General features: G+C 38.5%; 1 pseudogene; it reads right to left on the bottom strand.

Annotated features, from left to right (window-relative positions):
* Positions 1-12,970: 12,970 nt before the first annotated feature.
* Positions 12,971-13,690, bottom strand: LOC119035633 (centromere protein H-like; annotated as a pseudogene).
* Between the last annotated feature and the right edge of the window lie 459 nt (positions 13,691-14,149).

Here is a 14,149-nt window from a genome sequence, read left to right as displayed (position 1 = left end):
GCCATTGCAGATGTAGTTCCAGAAATAGGTTCAACTGCCCTACCTGCAGATAGCAGGATGGCAGCAGACAATTTTGGCAGGCCACGCAGAAACAACATCTACCCTCCACCACCATGTCTTCCTCAGTGAGAACCGGACTTTGTGCAGGCATCATCAACTTCTCTGGAAGAGAATCTACGTCTCTCCTTAACATCAAGGGTGTTTATTAGTCCATATTTTAAATTTACTTTTTATTGTTTTTCAAGTACAGTTGTCTCCATTTGCCTGATTGAAATAATTACTTTGCCTTATCAGTTATTAGATTAGAAAACAGTATGTGATATATTTATTAAAAAATGAAACACAAAAGCATATCTATTGAAGGAGCTTCTGAGAAAAGGGATCCTTTGCATTCTGGCCTCTAGACTCTGTTGTGTGAGTGTGTGATGCTTGGATCTGTGACAACCATTTGGTAAGCATGGATAACAAGCTTAGAGACAAAAAAATAATACTGAAAAAGGAGGCAGAGATGGGTGGAGGTGAAGGGGTACAGGGGTTGGGAAGAATGAAATTCCCCTGTGCTCAGGGAATGAGTTAAAACAGCTGGACTACTACCTTTCTCTTTTACTGAAGGGATGCTTGTAGATCAAGCAAGAAGGCAGATGACATGGTCTATCGTCGTCATTAATATGCTGATAATCAGATCTTCTTGTACACACTGGGTAAGACACACGACTTAGATGATTCTGATTTGATGATCCTATCCTTTGTGATGGCTCATTCTATTAGGTAAGATGATAAATTCCCTACTTTTTCAAGTCATTTGAAATTGAGTCCTCTGTATATCAACTGGGATGCCTCCCACAGAAGGGCCAGTTAAAGAAGCAAAGCTATTAATAAAAACATACACTAGTCCTGGCTGGTGTGGCTCAGTGGATTGAATGCCAACCTGTGAACCAAAGGGTCACTGGTTCGATTGCCAGTCAGGGCACGTACCTGGGTGGAAGGCAGGGTCCCCAGTTGGGGGTGAAAAGGAGGTAACCAACTGAGGTTTCTCTCTCTTTCTTTCTCCCTCCCTTCTCCTCTCTCTAAAAAAAATGAATAAAATCTTTAAAAGGAAAAAGCAACATGCTAAACAAAGAAAATAAATGAAGCATAGAAAAATTGCTCTAATCATAAACAAAGCAACAAACAACAAATGTTGGAGAGGTTGTGGGGAAAAGGGGTCCTTAATTCACTGTTGGTGGGATTGCAGACTGGTACAACCATTATGGAAAACAGTATGGAATTTTCTCAGAAAAATAAAAATCGACCTGCCTTTTGACCCAGCAATTCCACTGCTAGGATTATATCCTAAGAATCCTAAAACATCAATATCAAAGAACCTATGCACCACAATGTTCATAGCAGCACAATTTACAATAGCCAAGAGTTGGAAGCAACCAAGGTGCCTGTCAGTAAATGAATGGATCAAAAAATTGTGGTACATATACACAATGGAATTCTATGCAGCAGAGAGAAAGAAGGAACTACTACCCTTTGCAACAACATGGATGGAACTGGAAAGCATTATGCTGAGTGAAATAGGCCAGGTGCTGAAAGACAAATACCATATGATCTCACCTTTAACAGGAAGCTAAACAACAAAACAAACAAGCAAGCAGAATAAAAACAAAGACACTGAAATAGAGAACAAGGGGACAGTAGCCAGAGGGGAGAGGGAATGGAAATTAAGGGGAAAAAGGGGGAGGGATTTGGAGGAACAAATAGGAAGGACACAGGGATGAGAACTAAGGGGGTGGAAATGGGAGGGAGGTGGGGAGCAAGGGGTGGGGGAGGCTGGGATGAGAAAAATAGACAAAAAACTGTACTTGAAAAATAACTAAATAAAATTAAAAAATAAATAAATAAATAAAAAAGAAAAATTGCTCTAGCTAAAAATTTAATCGACATTTAGTAAGAAGACATTGTTAATTAGCACAATAACCGTGCCAAAGCCACATCTCTATTTTTTTAGCTTTACGAAGTAAATACTCCTCAGGGGTTCTGCTAGCCAACAAGCACATGATTTCATTTTCTCCATTTCACACAAATGAGTACCTATTGCCTTGGCCAGAGACAAGATCATATCTAGATACATGACTAAAGGTGGGCCAGACACTCTTCTCTGTGGAATTTCAAATGGGGCCACGTCAACACCCAGCCTTTGTGCACTGCTGGGCATTGTAACATGCAAACACCAGGGCTGCAGGAAGGACACTGATTTCTTGGTATGGAACTTAATAGAGAAATTTGATGTGCCAGAAAAAAAAAGTATGCATGCCAGGAGAAATGAGAAATGGCGAAACAACTCAAGCAGCTTTGGACTGGTTTCTATTTCATACATTCCCACAATTCTAACTAATATCATTGCGTATATTTACATGCAACAAAAAAAGATATAAAACAAGATGTGGTTGATTTTGTTAGTTCAGTATGGTTTCAGTTCTACTCAATCAGCCATTTTTGTTTTCCCTATTAAGCACTGATTTTAAAAAGCCATTTCACGCTTTACATTGGCGAGCTGACACTTGAGTTCATTTTCCTGGGGCCCAAAATGAGTTAACTGGGCAATTTCTCCTTACAGCCCAAGACAATTCCTATTTGCATGAGCAAGTCCATGTGTAGTGTTTGGACTCAGAATTCAAATATATAGAGAGAAACTACCATGTGCATATTGTTCATAAATCTTTGAACACATTTGCAAGTTTAGAAAGGAAGAAAAGACTTTTGTATAGGAATTTTCTGACCATTTGTGTGTGTGAAAGATTTAAGTAGACTTTTAAGTGGGAAGAATAATGCTAAAAGCTGCAAATAGAGACAGGAAAAGCATCAAGATGATAGAGTAGCTGCTTCTAAGATCAAATATTGTGGTTTTGCAAACTCAGTTTATTGCATTAAAATAGACTTTAGCTTTACTCAACATCAGAAAGGTAACACAATGTCCTCTATCAGCCCTTCATTTATCTCTTTGGTAGAGAAAATTACTTATGAGACTCCATTGGTTCTAGTTTGCATAAATTCCCAACTTTAGGGAAATGCACTGGAACTCCGAGTCCATGCCTAATATAAAAGGTAATGTTAGCTCCTTAAGATAAGGACATAACAAGAATGCAAGAGTAGTCAAGGATTTTAATCATGATATAAAACACAGGAAAAGACACAAAACGCCTGGAAGAAAAATGTTTTCATTAAACAGAGTAAAATAAAATATAAAAACCTAATAAGTGTGAATGTAGGGAAAAAAGGAGAAAGCAACATATATGCAGACTACTGTATTATATCTTAATCTTGTAGGTTTTCAAAAACTGCAACCAAACCAATCATTATGTTGCATTTGCATTTACTTTCATTTCAGCACTGCAAAGGTGATCCATTCTATATTCCTTGCATATTTTAAATGTTCATATAATATTAATTATAAGATGCTTTGTTATCCACAAAGCAGTCCTACTATAGTTAATGTGAATCCATCTTTTAATTTTATCTGCCAATATTACTGGAAAATGACAGCATAACAGAATGGCATTAAGTACTGAGGGTGACAATGGCATTAAGTACTGAGGGTGGCATTAGAGACCACTGGTGTATAATTTAATTGTGCATGTTTCAGTTCTACAAAATGTATGACAGAGTTCTACGAGGAATTCTTGAGAGAATTAAATTGTAAGCTATATGGTATTTGGGTAAATAGGCTGAGTCACTTAGGAAGCCGTATTTTTCTAATAAACTGAAATAGTTCCCCATCTTGATGACTCAAACTAAATCAACATACAAGCAGAAGGTAAATACTTATTTTTAAACAGAGTAGGTTGATCATGCAAGTACCTTACCTCTAGTTTTATTCTGCATGTCTTCTAAATTTTCCTGAAACTTTCTGTGCTCCTGAGCAACAATTATCTAAAGACCACACCCCCCACCCCACCATTCCAATATTTTATTTTAAGAGGTCTGGCATTTTTCATACATGCTACCAGTACCCTTTTCATTAGTTAGTGCCATTTGGCTGTCCCTAGTAAAATTTCAAACAAGCCACCACATATTTAGCTTGCAAGAACTTTAAATACGTTGTAGGCCTCTGTTCAATCAGCCACAAAGAAGAGCTACAACACAGTAGACACAACTTCCCAAGACTTACATAGCAAAACAATGTAATGAAACAAACAACAGCAAAACACCCTTCTCCCCCCGGGGGTGTCCAATCTTTTGGCATCTCTGGGCCACAACAGAAGAAAAGTTGTCTAGGGCCAGACATTAAATACATTGTGACACACAATCAGAAAATAATTTGATAATGTTTTAAGTAAACATACGGTTTTGTGCTGGGCCACACTCAGAGCCACCCTGGGGTGCATGTGGCCCATGGGCCACAGGTTGGACACCCCTGCAGAACATTTCAAAATCCTGTTTCGCTTTTCACTTATTCCCACCACAATATTTAGCTTCCCACACAGGATGTCATGGAAGTTTGGAAGGATCAAAACTAAGGAGAAGGATCACAGTAGCTCTAACTATAGAAATCTTAAGTCTTTTTCCTGGAGAAGTTCCTTTCATCTTTTCAGGAGCCCTAGAAATCTTGAGACAGTTGGTCCATGAGATAGGGCTTAATGATCTAGTCTTTAACCCACAGTTTCGGGTTTAGATTTCTTACCCATTGATGGGTCCACTGAAACATGCTTACCTATCCAACAAGGACCTGATAGAATAGAGAGAGAAAATATATGTAAGTAGTTAAGAGCTATGGCTTTTCAACTGCCTGAGTTTGAATCTTGGCTCTATGACGTATTAGCCGTGAGATCGTAGATAAATGATTCATGTACTCTGCATCCCAATTATTTCCCTACAAATGGGGGAGAAAAACAACAGTATTTCCATTGCATATTATGTAAGGATTATGTAAGATAATATTGGTGAAGTGCTGTGAAAAGTACCTAACAAATTAGAAAGACAATGTAAAAGCTGTTTTGAAGATACGAATGAAGGTTATCGAATGGTGGGTCTATTCGATATGCATCAGAGAGAAAGTGGCATTTAAAAGGCTTCCTGCTACTTATGAATTGTAATTTAATGCTGAAAAACTGTTACTGAAATCTGCCCTTAGAAAGATGCTTTCCTTGTGCTGGGAGGTATAACCTTGGTATTTTTGGGTCAAACAGATGTTCAAGTTAAACTCCTATATACCAAAGAACTGAGCTGGACATTGGCCCAGTAACTTAACATGGACTACCTCCAACTGAGAATTTAAGTACACTGGTGAAGATTTGTAAACTGCAAACTGAATCATTTGTTTCTATTGGTTGAATGCTGAGGAAACTATTGATTTGTCTCCATACTTCCAGAAAGCCAAGAGGAACTTCAAATATGAAAGGAGAGAGCAGACATCCACAACAGGGAACTGAGCTGCAGGTGAAGGAGAGAGCCCTTGGCAATGGGGTATAGACAAATGACTCTGGCAGCAGAATTATCTTACATGTCACACTATGGGGTCTTTCCCTGTGTTGCTATTACTTTCAGATATTCTTAAATATTCAGCACACATCAGAGCCTGGTGTTAGCTGCAATGTTAAGAAAGGAAGAGAAACTATATCCACAAGCCCTTTGGGGAGAAAATACAGCAGTCTAGAGATGTATTTACAGGAAGGAAAAAATACCACCAACAGTGAAGCTTAGAGTAGCAGACTGGAAAAAGGTGTGACAAGCAACAAGCAAGATGGGTTTGTTAAAACTCTGGATGGGTCTTAGAATTAGTAAGGGTGAGTAAGATAATGAGAGATAAGAAAAAGACTTCCTACAATCATACGGCTGTGTGACAGACTTGTGCTGTCCTAATTTAGATACCCAAAGCCGGATATCCTCCAAGGCTGGAAAACTTGGGGACACATCATGAAAACAGACAAAGAAATGCAGATTGGAGGACTAGTGCAATATTCACTCAAGTCTGTGAATTGTCACTCCACACAAACCCATGGCAACACTCAGTAAATACTGCATAACCAAACCAAAGTGCAATGTAAATCATATTCAGATTACCCACAATTCCAGTGTGTCTGCAACAACGCCCCTCTGTGAATAAAACACAAATGACTACTGAAGAGAATAAAGAAACATTTAGAAATTCATGCAAATGGGATAATGGAGAGTGTGAAAAGTTTAGATTTCCCCATCATATACACTGTATCTTTCAAAGGAAATGCAAAATAAGAAAACAAGCATCTGAGAATCAAATGTGAATCTATAACTAACAGGTTGAAAATGTGAAAAACTCCACTTGGATTTAAACGTGTCCAACTGAATGTGCATGTTTTTTCTCAATTACTGTTGACATTCAATATTATTTAGTATTAGTTTCAGGTGTTCAGTGTAGTGGTTACATAATCATATACTTCACAAAGTGGTCCTCCTGATATTTCCAGTACCTATGTGGAGCCACCCATAGTTATCATGATGTTATTAACTATGTTCTCTATGCTGTACTTTACATCCCTAAGACTATTTTGTAACTACTTCTCAGTTCCTTCACCTTTTTCACCCACTCCCCAAACCTCCCTCCCCCTGCCAACAATTGGTCTGTTCTCTGTATCCCTGTGTCTGTTTCTGTTTTATTTTATTCCTTAGATTCTACTGAACATACATGTTTAACAGATTTCCCCAAGCCCAACTGGGTAGGTAGCCAAGAAAAACAAAAACATGACAAATACTCAAAAGGACACAAAGACAAAAAGAAAAATGACAAAATAATAACATATTAACAAAGTATTGAGAACCCAAAAGCAATTTGTTAGAATTACAAAGGGAGCACAGAAAAATAATAACTAATTTTCAATTTGACCAGAAGACAGCAAAAAAAAACCAAAGAAGATGACAAAAAAATAAAACTAATTTACACCAAAGAATGCTCAGAAATTTGTTTTAATGATTTTATTTATGGGACTTCTGCCAAGATGGAGGCGTAGGCGGAAACACTTTGCGTCCTCGCACAACCAAATCTAAAAACAACAAAGTTTTAACAACAATAAACGCAACCAAACCACGCAGAAAATCAACAACACAAAGTCCGAAAACAATGAAATACTCAGCTAAACTGGTGAGAGGGGCGAAGTCAGCAGCGGAGTGGGTTGGCCAAAAAGATCCCCAACCTGGGCGATGTGCAGGCAGCTGAAGGCGCGCGCGGATCCCAGGTGCGGGTTAGCTATGGGCGGACACAGGGAAGAGGCGCGGCTGGCTGTGTGTGGTCAGTCGCACATTTGTACCCAAATAAACCAGTGAAGAGGCGAGCATTGAGACTACCCGGTGCAGGACGGTGGGCTCTCACATTTGCCCTCAGATAAACAGGCCAGGGTGAGCTGTGAGGTGGACTGGGAGAGCAGAGAGGACCACCATTGCTCCCTCTCTGACCCCGCCCCCACATATAGCATCACAAACCAGCGACCTGGGTAGCCCTGCCCTGGTAAACAACTAAGGCTCTGCTCCTCATATGTAACAGGCAAAAACAGATAAAAATGTGGCTCAAGAACAACTCAGAGCCCCAGAGCCAATAAATCTAAGCAAGGAAGGAATAGCCAAACTTTCAGATGCACAGTTCAAAATACTGGTGATCAGGATGCTCACAGAACTGGTTGATTTTAGTCACAAATTAGAGGAACATATGAAGGCTAAACTAATTGAAATGAATGGAAATGCACAGGAAACCAGTAGTAACGGAAACAAAACTGGGACTCAAATCAAGGGAGTGGACCAGAAAGAGGAAAAAAATGACCAAACAGAAAAATATGAAGAATCAAGAATTAAAAAAATGAGGAGAGGCTTAAGAACCTCCAGGACATCTTTAAAAGTTCCAACATCCGAATTATAGGGGTACCAGAAGGGGGAAAGGCACAGCCACCAGTGGAAAACTTATTTGAACAAATAATAAAGGAGAATTTCCCCAATCCGGCAAAGGAAATAGACTTCCAGGAAATCCAGGAAGCTCAGAGAGTCCCAAAGAAGCTGGACCCAAGAAAAAAACACACTAAGGCACATCATAATTACATTAGCCAAGATTAAAATGAAGGAGAGAATTCTAGAAGCAGCAAGAGCTAAGGGGGCAGTCACCTACAAAGAAGTTCCCATCAGACTGTCAGCGGATTTCTCAAAAGAGACCTTCCAGACAAGAAGGGGCTGGAAAGAAGCATTCCAAGTCATGAAATCCAAAGACCTACAACCAAGATTGCTCTATCCAGCAAAGCTTTCATTTAGAATGGAAGGACAGATAAAGTGCTTCTCAGATAAGACCAAATTCCAAGAGTTCATCATTACCAAGCCCTTATTATATAAAATGTTAAAGGGACTTACCTAGGAAAAAGAAGATAAAAAAGATGAACAGTGAAAGGACAGCAAACTCACAGTTATCAACAACCACACCTAAAACAAAAGCAAATTAAGAGGACAGCTAGATCAGGAGTGAACCATAGAAATGAAGATCACATGGGGGGTTAGCAACAGGGAAGTGGGAGAAGGGGGAGAAGGTACAGAAAATAAGTAGCATAGATGGTAGATAGAAAATAGATAGGGGGAGGGTAAGAATAGTAGGGGAAATATAGAATCTAAAGAACTTGAGACATGTGTTCATGAACTAAAAGGGGGGAATGGTGGGGGAGGGGTGTGCAGGGTGGAGGGGGGGAATAGAACAAATGGATCAAATGGAATGGCATAATCAATAAAAAAAGGGCAAAAAAAAGATTTTATTTATGTACTTTTAGAGAAGGAAAGGGAGAAAGAGAAAGAAACATCAGTGTAGGGTCAACTTTGCCAGCAAGTCCCCCTATCCACCACGGATGAAAGTAACACTACCAAGACATGATCTGCTTGGGAAGGAGAGGTGGTCAGTTTCTCAGAGGAAAAAGGCCGGGAACTCCTTCCTCAAGGGGCTTTTATTGGGTTGTGATACGCAGAAATACAGGTGGCAACGATCAAACAGTAGATATCATTTCAAAGAAAGCTGAGGGCTTAGTCTGAGTCAGTGTCTGTCAGGAAAGGGAGTTGCAGAAACTTGGGGAGACATACTCATTTCCTGCTCAGACCCTTACTATATGAATGAAAGCACTCTTAGTGAAGCAGGCTTCACAGGACTTTTAGGAATTCTTCCTTATGCCCGATCACCCCGGATCCCACTCTAGCTGACAAAGGGCTGTACCACCTCCCCCATCACAGGTTATCAAGCTTAAGTGGATTAGAGCCAGGAAGCACTTCTCCCAGAGGACATGGGGACTCGGGTGATGTCAGAATAGCCGGGGGCAAGGGTCCATCACTCCCTCTTTGTCGGAGCCCCCTGAGTCCTTCCATGATGGCCTCCCAAGTAATCATGTCTGGCTTAGGTTGCCCCTCCTCTGAGGAGTTGTACCCATCTCTGACTAACCAACCATGCATTGGGGGTAGGGGGAATGCTTTGTCTCCTTGTGGCTTGCATTCCGGAGGTCACTCATTCATCCTTAGCCATAGGAGGCAGTTACAATTCCTGAAACCAGGCAGAGCAGTTCCCAACACATCAGTATGTGGCTGCTTCTCGCATGACCCCTAAGGGGGACCTGGCCTACAACCCAGGCATGTGCCCCGAATGGGAATCAAACTGGCTAACCTTTGGTTCACAGGCTGACACTCAATCTACTGAGCCACACCAGCCAGGGCTGAATTCTAGGAATTTGGGGGAACTTGTTTGTAACCTTTGAAACCATGCATATAAGTAGATGAGATCAACAATGACTGTGTAAAGTGAGTGTTATGATTCAGTTTAGTCTCAGTTCTGTTTTCCAACATCACCCATATCAATAGAAGACAGGAGATTACTTCTCTGGAAATGTTGACTCAGATGGTGTCTTTAAAATTTTTATTGAATTTATAGTGGCGATATTGATTAATAAAATTATATAGAAGTTGTACAGTTTTGGAATACATCATCTATGTATTATATTGTGTGTTTCCCACCCCAAGTCATCTCCTTCCATCACCATTTATGCCCCTTTTACCCTCCTCTACCTCCCCCACCCCCATTTCCCTCTTGTAGTCACCATACTGTTGTCTCTGTCTATGCAGTTTTTTTTTGTTGTTTAATCCCTTCACCTTTTTCACCCAGCCCCCCAATGCCCTGACCTCTGACAGCTGTCAGTCTGTTTTCTGTATCTAGGAGACTATTTCTATGTTGTTTGTTAGTTTATTCTTTCATTACATTTCACATATGGGTGAGATCATATGCTATCCGTCTTTCTCTGACTGGCTTATTTTACTTAGCATAATGCTCTCCAGGTCCATCTGTGCTGTCACAAAGGGTAGGAGCTCCTTCTTTTTCTGGCTGGCTGACTAGAATTCCATTGTGTAAATGTACCACAGCTTTTTTATTCACTCATCTATGGATGGGCACTTGGACTGCTTCCAGATCTTGCCTATTGTAAATAATACTACAATGTACATAAGAGTGCTTATATTCTTTCAAATGAGTGTTTTGGGTTTCTTAGGATATACAGCCATAATTGGAATTTCTGGGTCTTAGGGCAGTTCCATTTTTAATTTTTTGAAAAATCTCCATACTGCTTTCCACAGTGGCTCCACCAGTCTGCATTCCCACCAACAGAGGTCCAGTGTTACCTGTGCTCCACATGCTTACTAGCACTTGTTTATGGAGTTACTGATGATGGCCATACGGATATGTGTAAGGTGATATCTCTTTGTGGTTTTAATTTGCATTTCTCTAATAATTAACATTGTTGAACGTCTGTTCACATGTCTATTGGCCATCTCTATATCCTCTTTGGAGAAGTGTCCATTGGGACCTTTGCCCATTTTTTAATGGGATTGTGAGTCTTTTTTGTGTGTGCTAAGTTGTGTAAATTCTTTATAAATTTACCATATCCACCCCTTACCAGATGCATCATTGGTGAATACAGTCTCCCATGCAGTTGTCTTTCCATTTTGTTGATGCTTTCCTTTGCTATGCAAAATCTTTTTAGTTAAATGCTGTCTCATTTGTTTATTTATTTTTTGTTCCCCTTGCCTGAGACGCTGTATCATAAAACATAATTCTACAAGAAATATCCGAGATTCTACTGCCTATGTTTTCTTCTGGGAATTTTTATGGTTTAAAAATTACATTTATGTCTTTAATCCATTTTGAGTTTATGCATGTATATGCTTTAGTAGGGTAGTCTTGTTTAAGTTTTTGCACGTATCTGTCCAATTTTGCTAATACCATTTATTGATTGAACTGTCTCTGGACCATTGTATATTTTTGTTTCTTTGTCAAATGTTAATAGATCATATATATGTGGGCTTATTTCTGGGTTTTCAATTCTGTTCAGTTGATTTATATGTGTTTTTATGCCAGTACTGTGCTCTTTACATTACTATGGCCTTGTAGTATAGTTTGATATCAGGTAACATGGTTTTCCCTACTTTCTTTTCCTTTTTCAAGGTTGTTATGGCTGTTTGGGGTCCCCTGTGGTTCCATTAAAGTTTTTGGAATATTTGTTCTAGTTCTGTGAAATACAAGATTGATATGTTGATAGGAATTGTGTTGAATCTGTACATTGCCTTGAGTAGTATGGATATTTTAATGATGTTAATTCTTCCAACCCATGAACACAGTGTATGCTTCCACATATTTGTGTCTTCAACTTCTTTCATCAGTGTCTTATAATTTTCTGAGTATAGGTCTTTTACATTTTTGGTTAAACTTATTCCTATTTTATTGCTTTTCATGCAATTATAGATGAGATTATTTTCTTCATTTTCCTTCCTGATAATTATTTGTGTATAAAAATGTATCTGATTTCTAAATATTTATTTTGTATCCTGATACTTTATTGAATTCATTTACCACTTCAAGCAGTTTTTATTGGTGGAATATTTAGGGTTCTCTCTATATATTATCATGTCTTATTCAAATAGTGACAATACATTTCCAAGCTGAATGTCTTTTTATTTGTTTTTTTTTTTGATGGTTGTGGCTACAGTACTATGTTGAATAAGAGTGGTTAATGTGGACATCTCTGCCTTGTCCCTGACCTTAAGAGAAGGACTTTTTAGTTTTTGCCCACTGTGAATGATGTCGTTGGCTGTGTTTGTCATACATGGTGTTTATTATGTCCCCACATACACACTATGCTGAGAGTTTTTATGATAAGTGGGTACTGGATTTTATCAAATGCTTTTTATGCATATATTTATAAGGTCATGTGATTTTTATTCATCATTTGGCCTATGCGGTGTATCACGTTTATTGATTTGTGGATATTCTACCAAGCTTGCATTCCTGGAATGAATTGTATTTGGTCACAGTATGATCTTTTAATGTATTGCAGGATCTGCTTTGCTAATATTTTGTTGAGAATTTTATCATCTATGTTCATCAGGTCTATTGGCCTGTAACTGTCCTTGTAGCATTGTTATCTAGTTTTGGAATAAACATAATATTAACCTCATAAAATGCATTTGGGAGTCTTACCTCCTCTTGACTTTTTTGGAATCGTTTGAGAAGGATAGGTATTAGTTCTTCTTTATATATACAGTAATATTTATCTGTGAAGCCATATGGTACAAGATTTTTGCTTGTTGTGAGACTTTTCGATTACTGCTTCAATTTTATTGGTTGTAATCTGTCTATTCAGATATTGTAATTCTGATTCAGTTTTGGAAGACTAAATATTTCTAGGAATTTATCCACTTCATTCAGATGGTCCAATGTGCTGACATACGATTGTTCATTGTATCTTCTTCTGTCCCTTTGTATGTCTGTGGTGTCAGTTGTTACTCCCCATCTTTCATTTCTGATTTTATATGTTTGGGTCTTCTTTTTTTCTTGATGAGTCTGGTTAAAGTTTGTCAATTTTGTTTATCTTTTCAAAGATCCAGCTCTCGGTTTCATTAACCTTTTGTATTGTTCTTTTAGACTCTTTTCCTTTATTTCTTTTTTTTAATGCAAACATAGAATTTTTATTAGATCATGGTGAGATTCTTCTCAAGCTGCAGAACAATTTCCTTAAGAGCAGAATCCTCTGCCCAATTGACTTTACTCCCCAAAATGAGGTTCTAGAACACATGTTGAATAACCATAGTAATTTGTATCTCCATCTGTAGCTTTTGCTTTAAGGTCTTTATCTTGTCTGAATTTTCCATACTGTCCAAATTATCTTTCTGTTTGTTCTTTTCAGTCTGTATTTCTAAAAACTTTTGTTCTGAAGCTCGTTTTAATTCAATCTCTTCTTTTTAACATTAAGCAGTTTTCCTTCCAGATCCCAAGATTCCTGCTGTGATGTCATTTTTTTTAGCTTTAATATGTGTTTCATGTTTTCCATGAGCTCACTATTCTGAAATTTACTTTCTTCCAGCTTTTTTCTAAGGACTGTCAAAAGCTGCATCCTGTCTAATGCAAGCTTTTTCATTTCAAACACCATTTTCACCTCTCAATTTCATTTTCCAGGTCTTCAATTTTTGTTTCAATTTGCTTTTCTGGAATGATTTCTTCTGGAGTTGTTTCTTCATTTGCATCAACCACTGATTTATATTCCAAGAGTTGTTGTTTTGTCTTTGCTTTCAGTCTGAGCAGCAGGATCATTTGGTCCTCTGGATGCTTTTGGGCCCCAGCGCCCGCCTGGCAGCAGTCTGCGGGCGCAGCAGCAGCTTGCTTCTCCAGTTGCTTTTCCATCTCGGCTCCCACGAAGGGCTACTGCATAGGACCGGCCAGAAGCTCTCAGAAAAGCTCTTTTCCTTTATTTCTGCCATGATCTTGATTATTTCCTTTCTTTGTTTCATTTTGGGCTTTGCTTATTGTTCTTTTTCAAGTTCTTTTAAGTGTAAAGTTAGACTATTTAAGATTTTTATTTCTTGAGTTAGAATTGTAAGGCTGTGAGTTTGCCTCTTAGAACTGTTTCACTGTGCCCCAGAAGTTTGGGTTGTTGTGTTGTCATTTCATTTATTTCAAGGTATCTTTGATTTCTTCCATGATATTATTAACCGAATTCTTGTTTAGTAACAGATTATTTGGCCTCCATATCTTTGTGTATTTTTCATTTATTTTCTTGTGATTGATTTCCAGTTTCATTCCATTGTGGTCAGAGAAGATGCTTGATGTAATTTTAATCTTCTTAAATTCATTGAGACTTGT

Source organism: Artibeus jamaicensis, unplaced genomic scaffold (assembly GCF_021234435.1).
Source record: "Artibeus jamaicensis isolate MK-2021 breed Jamaican fruit bat unplaced genomic scaffold, CSHL_Jam_final scaffold_1283, whole genome shotgun sequence".
In the NCBI taxonomy this organism is placed as follows: Eukaryota; Metazoa; Chordata; class Mammalia; order Chiroptera; family Phyllostomidae; genus Artibeus; species Artibeus jamaicensis.
Note: the sequence above shows the minus strand (reverse complement) of the source record. Positions and strands in the feature narration are given on the sequence as shown.